The sequence below is a fragment of the Pogoniulus pusillus genome, chromosome 34 (assembly GCF_015220805.1).
Source record: "Pogoniulus pusillus isolate bPogPus1 chromosome 34, bPogPus1.pri, whole genome shotgun sequence".
Classification (NCBI taxonomy): Eukaryota; Metazoa; Chordata; class Aves; order Piciformes; family Lybiidae; genus Pogoniulus; species Pogoniulus pusillus.
The window spans coordinates 353,798-366,932 of record NC_087297.1 but is presented as its reverse complement, the minus strand read 5'-3'; positions in this window follow the sequence as shown (position 1 = coordinate 366,932).

The following is a 13,135-nucleotide window of genomic DNA, read 5'->3' as shown; positions in this document are numbered from 1 at the left end:
GACTGATTGGATACTGGAATGGGCTCCCCGGGGAGGTGGTAGAGTCGCCGTCCCTGGTGCCCTGGAGCTGTTCAAGGCAAGGTTGGACGTGGCGCTTGGTGCCATGGTCTGACCTTGAGCCCCGTGGTGACGGGTTGGACTTGATGACCTATGAGGTCTCTTCCAACCCTGATGGTACTGTGATACTGTGCTACTGCAGACAGATGTCAGACAGTTTATGGAAATGGTAGCAAGAATGACGAGGATGACTTAGGACCATTTTTGCCCCTGTTACAGGCATGGACACGCACAGCTGTATTTTTTAGCCACCTGATGATAACAGTTTGCATTCGAAATGATAGCTGATAGTTCCTGACTGGGGTATTTACCATCGCCTTACTGGTTAATTCCTTCTACAGACTACACAACAATGACTTTTGCACCCCCTGCTCAGTGGCAAAAAGAAAAAGAGGGAGATTGCTAGGACATAGCAGAGATGCCAATGCCACTGACCATGGGTGGAAACTTATACAGACACGGAAAGCACCAAGCAGGACAGACTAGAACTCAGATGCATTGCCTCTCACAGCGAGGGTGTAGGCACTGAGATCCACATTGCAAGTCACTAACCAGATTCTGGACTAGAAGCAGGGAATGATAGAGCTTGTAGGCTAATGCCAGTCAGCTCCTTCCCCCAATAACAGATAAAGACAGGACTAGTATAGAAGCTTACTGGAACAGCTGCTAATTGCAATGAAATGAGCCTTGTGACAATTCTGACTTTTCCTTTTTCTGAGAATACCATGGTATTGTTATCTTCTTGAATTTTCTTTGCTTTTCTTGAAGTTCCTATAGCTGATAGATTCTTAGAGTAAGATAAGTTAAGACTAAGGGTTTGTAGTTTTGGGAACTTAGGACATAAGGATGTTATGGGATGTTTTTCTTGGGTATATTTAGGCATTATTGAAAAGGGGAATATGGGTTAGAGGACAGTAGGATAGCAGAAGAAATCTTTTCCTTTTCGGGATTTTTCTAATCACATCATACAGACTAGGCCAGTGGATCTGCTAGCCTAGGCAATGGATGTGTCTGCATTTGTTCTTGTATCTGCTTGTGTTTGACCGTTTATCTTCACAGGCCTTGATGAAGACCAACCTGATTATGACCAACCTGTTTTTCCCTAAAGTAAGCAGAAGTTTTGCTCAGATGGCAGAACTGTGAAAGGACTTGAAAGAAGCACTGACATGATGATTGTATTTGTATGGATCTTTAAGGTTTGGACCATGGCTAATGAATTTGAGTATTTTTTACGAGTTTTCAGTGATTGTGGTTTAATGGAATAGGTTCAGTTTGACAGCTTTGTAAAGGCCAAGGCCCACTCAAATTGGCATAAGATGGCAATGTGACTTTTTTCTCTTGCAAGGGCCCTGCAAGAGGTAAAAAGACACTGCCCTAAATTCTAAAAGCAGATGAAGAACTGTGGGAAAAGGCCTAAGTAGAATAGACTGATAGTAACATCTAGGGCATATCTTTGTATTGTATTTAGAGGTTAGTAGTTCTTAAGCACAATAGTCAGACACAGCTCATAGCTAAGGAGTGTAATGAGAACATCAAGTGAATCCAGAACTATGGGAGTCTGAGAAGAATACTTGACAGCTGAGTGATCTGCGAATCTGCAGCATCGACTGCCACACAGAGCCAGCGCAGACGTGGCACACCTGCACTCTCCTGTGACTGTGATGTTCGTCTGCACTTTTGGGTTTCTGAACGAATGACTTACTATCGCTTACAGAAATAGCTTTTGGGATTGTTAGCTAAGCTTGGGTTGTTAGCTTGCCAGACTAATGTTACTGATGAAAGCTCTAACAGGTTTATTCCTTTGATTTTAGCACTGTTGATTTGTAGCTGCACCATTCACCCCTGTGTTTAACTTCCTTAGCAATGAGGGCGGACACTGCGGTTCAAACGACAGTGACAAGGCCCATATTAGACCCTTAGGTGCTTCTGGAGTAGACAATTGGCGTTACGGTGTTAAAGCATCAAGAAGGGGCCAAGGTCATCTGTTGTGGAACAACAGAACTGCTAAGGCACTTCCCACTGGTGTGTTCCTTATTTGTGGTGATAGAGCCTGGCAAGGCATACCAAAGAACATTTATGGAGGTCCATGTTATCTGGGTAAACTGACAATGTTTGCCCCTCATCTTAGTCAGCTCAGGGACCTAGCCCGACACCAATCTAAGTGATCTTTAAAACTGAGTCCTAATTGCAATGACAACGTTCAACTGTTATCCACAGCTGCTCGTGTTGCCTTAGCTGTATTTCTACCAGGAGGAGCAGCTGGAAAAGCATTAGTACAGCTAGAGAGACTCGCGTGTTGGTCAGCAAAACAAGCCAATGTCACCACAAAGGTTTTAGGACAACTATTGGTTGATCAAAATTCCCTTTGTCATGCCCTATTGCAAAATTGAGCAACCGTTGATTTTCTTTTGCTAGCCCAAGGACACGGCTGCCAGGACTTCGAAGGGATGTGTTGTTTGAATTTATCAGATCATGGTGAGTCCATTCACAAGAGTATAACCTGCTTGAAAGGCCATATTGATAAGATCAAGAAGGAAACATCAACCTTTGATGACTGGTTGCAGAACCTGTTTGGGACAATCCCGGGGTGGTTAAGCAGCTTATTAGGAGAAGGCTTACAGCTATTTGTTATTTTCATAATAATTCTGCTATGCGCTTGTATTGTCTTTGCTTGCATTAAGAAGAGCTTAACTAAGGTAGTTAGCCAGGTGTGGGTTGCTCAAAAAGAAAAAGAGGGAATTGTGGAAGAATTTCTCACCAGTCGAGGACATAAAGTCATAAACATGGGTAACTTGCACTGAGAACGTCCTTGGTTCCCAGCGAGGCTAGGAAATCGAGATGTAAACAACTGAGCACCCCACACACAGCTGCAGTGGGCAGAGACTAGATAACCAAGGGGGCTGGAGTGGGTGGTCTGGGAGGCTGACCCTTAGAATGTTGTGATAAGTTAACCTATGCACACCTTACATGTAACTCTGGACCCTCTGACTGTAACCAATCTTAAGCTGAGCACGCCTCTTGCTAGAATGCATATAAGTCACTGTATCACGGAAATAAAGGGGATTTGACCATCTAACCATATTGGTGAACAAAGAGTCATCTTCCCATAGCGCTCCACCGAACGTGATTCCCAACATGGCAGGTCCTTTGACCTTGTCTCTCTTAATGACAAAACTGCTTGCAACAGAATGTCAATGATTTTGTTACCTTTCTCGAAGACTTCCTTAGCAGTTTGGCCCCACACAGTGATGTTGTCGATGTACTGGATGTGCTCTGGAGCTTTACCTTTCTCCAGTGCATTGTGGATGACTGAGTGACAGATGGTTGAGCTGTGTTTCCACTCCTGAGGCAAACAGTTGAACTGGTACTGGATTCCTCTCCAGGTGAATGCAAACTGAGGCCTGCACTCCTTTGCTATGGGAATAGAGAAGAAAGCATTAGCAATGTCTATGGTTGCATACCATTTAGCCTCCTTCGATTCCAGCTCGTACTGGAGCTCCAGCATGTCTGGCACAGCTGCACTCATGGGTGGTGTCACCTCATTGAGGGCATGAAAATCAACTGTCAGTCTCCAGTCGCCATTAGCTTTGCGCACAGGCCAGATGGGACTGTTGAAAGGTGAATGAGCTTTCTCGATGACAGCCTGACTCTCCAGTTGACAAATCAGCTGATGAATGGGCAACAAATAGTCAGGGTTAGTTCTGTACTGCCTGTGGTGCACAGTTGGAGTAGCAATTGGCACTTCCAGGTCCTCTATGTCATGATGTCCCACAACTGCAGATTTATCTGAAAGTTCAGGTCTAATGGACAATTTCAATTTACCATCCTCAGTCTCTACAGATGCTATTCCAAAAGCCCATTTGTGACCCTTAGGATCTTTGAAACAACCTTGTCTCAAAAGTCAATTCCCAGAATGTAAGACACATCAGGACCAGTTACAATAGTATGTGCCTCCCACTCTTTACCAGTTAAACTAATCTCGGCCTGCAACTTGGTTAACTCTTCGGATCCACCAGTGATTCTAGAAATAGTTACAGACTCTGTGCCTTTGCAATTGGGTGGCAATAAAGTACACTGAGCACCTGTGTCAACTAAAGCCCTGTATTGCCCAACTTTTGAACTGCCAGGCCACCTAATGAATACATCCCACAGGATTTGGTTTTCTCCACTATTCCTTTCCTCCTCCTGGCTGGAGGCAGGGCACCCCTAATGCTGAACATGGCATGTGGAGTGTACACAGTGATTGGTGTTGTTGTGAGAGAAATTGCAATTGTTGGAATAATTGCAGTTGCTCTCGGGAGCTGAAGAAGTGACAGCTACTTTTCTGGCATTGCTGCCTCTGTTTCTGACACTCTGCAATTCCCTGACTCTCTTTGAAAGAGCTGAAGTAGGTTGACCATCCCATTTGTTCATGTTCTCACCATATGTGTCACGCAGAAGTATCCACAGTGACGCACGTGATTGCTGATGTCTGGGTGGAATTTATCTCCTCCTGGGCTGGAATTGCCTTGTAGGAGGTGGGCATCTGTTCCTGATGGCAGAAACATTCACCCATTGAGATGATGCAGGGATGGTATCCTTTACCAGATCGGAAATGGTTTTAAGATCCTCCTTCAGTTCTCTCATGCCATTCCTAATGCCATTCACAATGCTATCTTTAATGTCATTCTTTATCTCTTTAATTTCTCTAGTCATAGTTTTTATATCAGAGACTGAGTCAGAAGGTGCCAAGCCTTCCTCTATCTGCCTGAACTGGTTGGTGAATTCACCAACAGTGATAGACCTTCCATTATCACCCCTTGATAGAAACTTGCTGGCCAAGATGTTAGCATAGGATGAAGGAGCAAGCTTGATAAGCTTCTTCATGAGACCTGTCCCAAGAGGAATGTCATCAGGCTCTTGTGTGCCATGATCTCTATACAGCACTTCCTTCACAGCAAACTCCTTCAGAAGCTTAATTCCCTGCTCAATCGTGTTCCACTTCTTGGCAGCCCATGGCAGATCATCTCAGGAAGGATATCTCAAAGCCACAGCCAATAGCAGGCGTGTCCACAAGCTAACCTTACCAAGAGGACTTGCTAGGTATTTGTCCACTCCACTCTCCTTGGTGAGTGGCCCTAGATGCTTGGCAGATTTGTCTCCTTCCTACAGGATATTTGCACCAATGCTATGGCATCTCACTAGCCAGCTTAGGATTGGCTCTCTTGATTCCCTTGAGTATTCCTTTATAACTTCCCTGACCTCTCTGAGTGGATCATTGGAGTCCAGGATATCATCCTTCTCCTCTTCCTCCTGTTGTTCTGGTTGTCTCTGGCCTAGAAAGAGAACTTTCCTAAGAGCACTCTTAAACTCATTGGAACCATTCTGTTTCTTGGCAGCCAACCTCACAGCACTCTTCTCGTCAGAGTACTGACATCTGAGTATGTTCACCAAATCTCAAAGACTGTATGTCTCCTCTTCCTCCTCTTGCTTACCGGAAGTGCCTTCTCCTGAGTCCTCTTTTGAATCACTCTTTGTCAAATGTTTCATTTTAACTTGGCCTTTGGCAGGCATCAAGAGGACCTGCGGTGAGGCAGACTTTGACGACTCCACTAGCAGTTTTGAATTACTGGGGGTCTGGCCTGAGGCCTGTCAGTTCAAATCTGCCTTAGGGCTAGTTTTTTTTCTGCTGCCTGGGGAGTCGAACTGGCTTAATTAGTGTTACTAGTTGAAGGAACATCCTGAGTTTGGGTAGTTTGGTTTACACTTATATTGTTACTTTGCTTACCATTCATCTGGGACACGGGTGGCTTCTTTTTACTTCTTAAAGGCATCACACTCAATTTTCTCTTACATAATGCCAAAATTAATAAGAAAATCAATATTACAAGACCTAAAGTCATATGCAACAGAAATACCACAGTCTGACATGAATAAAATTCAGAACAAGAGTCAGCCTGAGTCTTAGGCAGGATTACTCTCATTAGGGCTGTAGATAAAGCAGAAGCAAGAATACTTCCATTTCCTGTAATGTTACTGGTAAAAGACTCAGTGACACTAAACCAAATATAGTCAAGGATGAAATCCCCCCAATTCCAAAAAATGGATGTAAGTTTAGCTTTGATCTTCTTCAAAATTAGATTAAACAAAAAATAACGAATTTGTGCCTTGATCCAATTATAAACAAGAAACAGAAAATAGGCCACTCAATAGCCCCCACTAAGTAAAATAACTTCATCAGCTTCATTCTGATTCCCAGAGTTAATTAACAATCACTCAAAATCAATTTGCCCCACGCTGGAGTGCCAAAAATAAAAGATGTGATGGTTTGGGTGTTCCCCACCCCCCCACACTTTGAAAATCATCCAGACTAGACTCAGATGGTTCTGGAAATTGAATGAAGCTTATATTTACAGCTAGCACAATATACAAGCAGATATTTACATATATATGCAGTTATATACAGAAGTATACAAGGTAAAAGGTAATATAGAAACACAGCAGTCCTCTCAGAAACCTGAGCCCCCAGGAGGGGCTCCCAACCACGCTTCCACCTTCTCCCACCCCTCTCTCCCTGCATACCACCATTACCAGCTGCTTTACCCCGTGGCAGATGCGAGGCAGACAATGCCACCATCACACAACTCAGGTTGTATTTATATATTTCGTATTTTGATGTTTTTTCCCTTCCCTATCCTTTGTAAACTTCCCTACTTCAGATACCCTTCTAAGTTATTGTCAAACTTTTTCCTTTTAGCTTCCAAATCAAGTGAGATTGATTTATTCGGGTGTGCTTACCTCTCCTTCTCCCTATATCTAATCTCTTCCTTTGGGAAAGAAGGGGGAAGAGGGGAGGACACTCTACAAATTGTTATTGGTTCTATCAAATTTGTTGGAGTCTCTGGGAATTTGAATTAGAACCCGAGACAATTTATTTGGCATCTCAACGTGGGGCTAGGTAGAAAGAATTATTTCAGACAAGATTTGGAAGCTAAAAAATGGATATTCTAAGAGTGTTAATAATCCAGGCTTTCGGATGGCTGTTTTGGTCATGGATGCTGAAGTTTGTAAGTTACCAGGTCTTCTGGATAGTCATTGATATGGTCTGGGAATATTCTAAGAATGTGCCTGTGCAGGTGTATGCCTTTTTCCTGAATTCTATTAGGAATCTAACTGTGTTTAGAAATGTTTCTGGAACATGGAGTCACTCTGAGTATGTGTGCTGGGACACAGAAGCTCCAGATATTTTGGGTGAAAATGGTACTGGATAGCAGTTATTTCACTGTGTTTAAATGTGGGTTTGGGAGGGTACATTGCAATTCTGAGCTGGAACACGTGCAAACCACGTGTAGCCACGGCCATTAGAACGCTTAGGGGGAGAGGTGGCCCGGCTGCTGTGGCTGCAGCTCCGGGAGGAGGGGGGGGGGCTACTGGTCAGAGCAGCCTGGCGGGCCAGGCAGCCACGGCCTGAGCACAGCTCAGCCTCAGGCTCCACCCCGAACTGCACCCCCGGTCCCACCCAGAGCAGACGGGGAAATGGACCTCTGCATCACCCACAGCGTCTCTGCTTCTGATCCTTACTGCAGAGCGCTCTGCAGAGCCCATGGAAGTGGACAGGGCCACCGCGCAGCCATCGACGCCATTATGTCCTGCCCCTGCCTCCACGTAGTGACTGTAGGCACTAAATCAGCAGGATGTGCAGATGCAGGCGCTGCTGGATCAAATGGAAAGGTTAGACAAGGACTCCCCAAAGTGTACAAAAAGGTCCACCAGTCAATCATTGAAGGCCTGCACAATGTAGAACAGCAGATTTTCAGACCTGCTGATACTAGTCCATCTCCCTCCCAAGATAAAGCTCCTGCTCCTGCGGCAGAAGATTTAGAGGAGGAGAGATGCCACAAGGCCTGGATAAGACAGTGCCTGGGCTTGGGAGAAATGACTCTGGCACAAGCTGATCAGTATCTACAAACAAGATTTGGTTCAGGTATCCTGGAGGAAGATCGCAAAGCTTGGGATGAATGGAAAAATTTACAACAACCAGCAGCTTCAGCAGACTCCACAACATCATGGTTTTCCCTCTGGCCAAAGAGAAGGGACGATACAAGTGTCCCCAAAGATGAGCCATCTGGATTGCCTCAACAAGGCCCTGGGGCTGATGGGGCTGATCGTCCAAGGGATCCAAACTTCAATATGGTGGAAAGGGATAATACACAATACAGTTATCGAAGGACAGATGCTGGCTGCAAGTCTCACTGCTCTTCCAGTCGTCATTCAAGGGGATGAGCGAACATGGGCTCCCCTGGATTGAAAAGTTGTTTCTAACATCTCTAGCAAATTAGTGATGGCCTATGGCTATGAGAACAAACACTTTTTATTGTTGACACCCTTTTTCAAGAGCCAGACTCTCCTGCCCAGTGATATCAGGGCCATAATGGAGATGATTCTAACACTGTCTGCCTTATTGGTTTTTAAAGACAAGTGGCGAGACAAACGTAAGGTGGCTGTACTGAACAATTTAAACAACCCTGCAGATGACCCCCTGCAATATGCCTCCCTGGATCAGTTAATGGGGTCTCAACAGTTCAAAGGTGGGGCGACACAGGCTGCAATGCATCCTCAAATTATCCAACAGGCTCAGGCATTGGCCTTGGCAGCTTTCAAAGAGGTTCCACAAATGGGAAGGCCTGCATATCCCTATACCCATGTTAGGCCAGTAGAAAACAAGCCATACACCAGATTTGTCAATCGCATACAAGAAGCGCTTGATGCTGCACCAAATTTGGACCGTGAAGCAAAATCAGCAGTGGGAAAGGACTTGGCCTTTCAGAATACCTATGCAAGGTGTCAACAAGTCCTCGCTTCTCTTCCTAGAGGAAGCAACCATGTCTCAAATGATTGAAGCATGTTCCAGAGTGCCATGGCTGAAGGAGGAGAAAGAAAAGGCCAGATTACATGCACAGGCCATGGCAGCGGTGTTGAAATCACCAAGAGCACACAGAAAAGCTGATAAGGGTCCCAAGCAAGCTGTCTGCTTCCAGTGTGGTCAGGGCAGACACCTGAGGCAACACTGTCCCCTCATCAAAAATCAAAGAAACAGGGAAGATGACTTCTTTCTCAGGACCTGTTGAAGGTGTGATAAGTATGGTCATGTCGTTTGAGATTCAAGAGAGATGGAATCCCGCTCCAGGGAAGCTTGTTGAACAGTGCCCGTGTCAGGGGCGTGAAGATAGCCGAGTACCCAACTGTGGCGGCTGCTTCAACGAACTCATGGCAGCCACAAGAGGAAGTGCTGGACTTGACCTGGCCGCGGGAGAGGATGTCACAAAAATAGATAAGCAAGTCCTTGTTGTTCCTTCAACAGCCACAGGGCCATTAGGGCATGGCCTAAGTGCGTTGCTGCTAGGGAGATCTTCCACGGCAAGGCATACTGGTATTACCTGGAGTTGTTGTCACAGATTATACCTGGACCAATAGGCATAATGTTTCAAGTTTTGTCCTCTCCATTAACCCTCAAACAATGAAGCAGAATTGCCCAGCTGGTTCCTTTTAAGTCATCAGTGCCAAAATCAGGAAAAAATGAATGGGACTCGCAAGGGTTCGGTTCTTCTGGGCAACCATGAGTTGTTTTCACACAAGAACTTTCAAACAAGAAACCAATGCACAAAGTCACTATCACTAGAAAAGATGGAAGGCAACTGAAAAACAGCAAAATGCTACTGGACTCAGGTACAGATGTCACCATCATCCTTCAAGCTGCATGGCCCACGGAGTGGATTTTGGGCAATGTGACCAATGTTGTGATGGGGATTGGCAGAGCCTCTCCAACAAAGATCAGCTGAGACTTTGTCGCAATTCGAGACAAGCAAGAAGGCCTTGTAGCACAGGTAAAACCCTACATGCTGAATACCACCATTTGGATCTTAGGACATGATGTCCTGAGTCAGAGGGGCTGTGTGATACAGATGCCTTTTCACTAGTGGCCATTGCAAAGAGCGACACCCACACGACCATAAAACTCATGTGAAAGACTGAGACCCCCGGTCTGGGTAGAGTAATGACTGCTAACCACTCAGAAGCTCGCTCATTTAGAAACCCTGGTTTAAGAACAGCTGGAATCAGGTCACTTGGTTGCATCGACTAGTCCCTGGAACTCTCTGGTGTTCACTATTCAGAAGAAGTCTGCGAAATGGAGGCTGCTACAGGACCTGAGAGCAATAAATGCAGTAATGCAGGACATGGGAACATTGCAGCCAGGACTGCACTCACCAACCATGCTGCCAGAAGGATGGAATGTGGTGGTCATAGATCTTAAAGACTGTTCCTTTACAATCCCATTGCGTCCCGCTGACTATGAGAAATTTGCATTTACAGTGCCATCTATTAATTGAGCCACACCAGCAAAGTGCTACCAGTGGACTGTGCTGCCGCAAGGTATGAAGAATTTGCCAACCATTTGCCAATAGTATGTGAACCTTGCTTTCAAGGAGTTTAACCAACAAAACGCAGGGGCCATAACATACCACTACATGGATGATATATTAGTGTGCTCTGAGGACTCTATCCAGCAGAATACCTACAGCTGTTTGTTGCAAATTCTGAAGAAATGGGGGCTTGTAGGGGCACCTGAAAAGATCCAGTGAGCATCTCCATGGAAATATCTGGGAATGACGTTAACATTGACGGTGGTGCACCCACAGAAGTTACACATCTGATCTGAAATAAAAACTGTAAATGATGTTCAGAAATTGATAGGGGACATCCAATGGGTTAGAAATTTGTGTGAGATTATAAACACAGACATGAAACCGCTCTTTGAAATGCTCCGTGGAAGCACGGCTCCACAGGAAGAAAGGCATCTATCTAAAGAGGCCAGACAGGCTTTAGACATCATCTTGAAAAAGATAGCAAATGGTTTTGCATGTAGAATAACTCCAGAGGCACCAGTGGGGCTAAATGTTTACAACAAAGGCAAGGAAGTTGCTGGCATTTTGGCACAGTGGAGGCCAGAGCTCTGAGACTCATTGGCAATTTTAGAATAGGTGTTCCTAGCAAACACGGAGAAGGCATCAATTATCACAAGAACTGATGCCATTGCTCAGCTAATACTAAAGGGAACTGAGTGTCTGGTTATCATCTTAGGAAGAACTCCAGATACCGTGGTGTTGCCTATTGCCTTGGACCTTGTGCCTCATATGTGTCAGCAGAGCTCCACTTTTGCCACCGCAGTGATAGCTGTCAGAATGCAGTTGGACAATCACTACCCTCGACATCCGCTCTTTAAAACTACCCTCAACATGGAAGAACAGTCTTGTGTTTCAGATTGTCCATTACTTGGGCCTACCATTTTTACAGATGCCAGCAGCAAGTCTGGGAAAGCTGGATATACATGGAGAGAATCAAGTACCTGGAAGTTGCATACCTTAATCACAGAAGGTTCAGTGCAACTGCTAGATCTGGAAGCAGTGATAGCAGTATTACACTGCTGGCCTGAGGAAGACATCAACATTGTTTGTGACCCGCAGTATACAGCTGGGGTAGTACAGCAAATGCACATTTGCCATGTGAATAACCCAAAGTTGTTCTGGGTGTTCTGCCACCTTTGGGCAACGTTACAGCAAAGGACAGGACGAGTGTTCATATCACACATCAAAAGCCATACGATGTTACTTGGAGGACTGGTAGAAGGTAAGGCACAAGCCAACGGGATTGTCGCTAATGCTGAAGATGCGGATAAGACATGTAAATTAGAAGGAGCAAGGAAATCTGTATAGGGTTAACACTCTAGGGGGAGTAACCCTGAACCTGACCCTAGGTGGTCTTGACCACTCCCCAGAGGTAGGTCTGAACACCACCAGGTGATGGTTAGCCCACTCCCCCTTCCTGTCCCATAAAAGCAGGGGGACTTCCTGTTCCTTTCTCTCTCTCTGCATCACTCCACTCCCTGCATACCACCATTACCATCTGTTCCTGGGTTCTCTTTGTTTCACCACGTGGCCATCACCCACGAGGCAGACAAGGCCATCACAATTGGGTTGTATTTATACATTTTGTATTTGCTATTTTCCCTTCCCTATCCTTTGTAGCTTTTCCTGCCTCAGATACCTTTTTAAGTTATTGGTAAACTTTTCTTTTTAACTTCCAAATCGAGTGAGATTCATTTATTTGGGTGTGCTTACTTCTCTCTCTCTCTCCATCTAATCCCTGTCTTTTGGGAAAGAAGGGGAAGAGGGAAGGACAATTTTATAAAATTGTTATTGGTTCTATCAAATTTATCTGAGTCTCTGAAAATTTAAATTAGAACCGAGACAATTTGGGGAGTGTGCTAACCATCACCTGGTGGTGTTCAGACCCACCCCTGGGGAGTGGTCAAGATCACCTAGGGTCAGGTTCAGGGTTACTCCCCCTGGAGGGTTAGCCCTATACAAAATCACATGCTTTTTTTCATCAATCAGCAGCTGCGATATGACAAGGATTCGGCATATCTTTAGCAGACATGAGAGCGGTCATTGCAGCTTGCCCTGATTGTGCTCATGTGCCTACTCTACAATCGGGGGGGTGAACCCTTGAGGTCTACAGCCCTGATAAATTTGGCAGACAGATGTGACTGAATATGCCTCCTTCAGTTGGCTGAAATATATTCACATCTCTGTGGACACCTGTTCACATATGATGTGGGCTACAGCACACACATCTGTTTTGGCAAAAGCAGCAAAACAACACATGCTGCAGGTGCTCGCTGTGATGGGAGTCCCCAAAGAAATAAAAATGGACAACGTCCCAGCGTATAGATCTGAGTTGATATGACGCTTCTGTGGAGACTGGAACATCAAACATGTCTTTGGAGCGATGTACCACTCAACAGGCCAAGTGATAATGGAACACGCCCATCAAGACTTGAAAAAACAGCTTTCAGTCATACAAAAACAGGGGAAGACAGGGTCCCCACATGAAATCCTAGGGAAGACTTTCTTTGTTTTCAACTGTCTGAATGTTTGAGGAGAAAAACAGGACCCACCAGCAGAATTACAGAGACAGGAATCAGAAAGACCTGTCAAAAAGTAAGATCAAAGTCAAAATCCTTTGACCAAAACTTAATGCT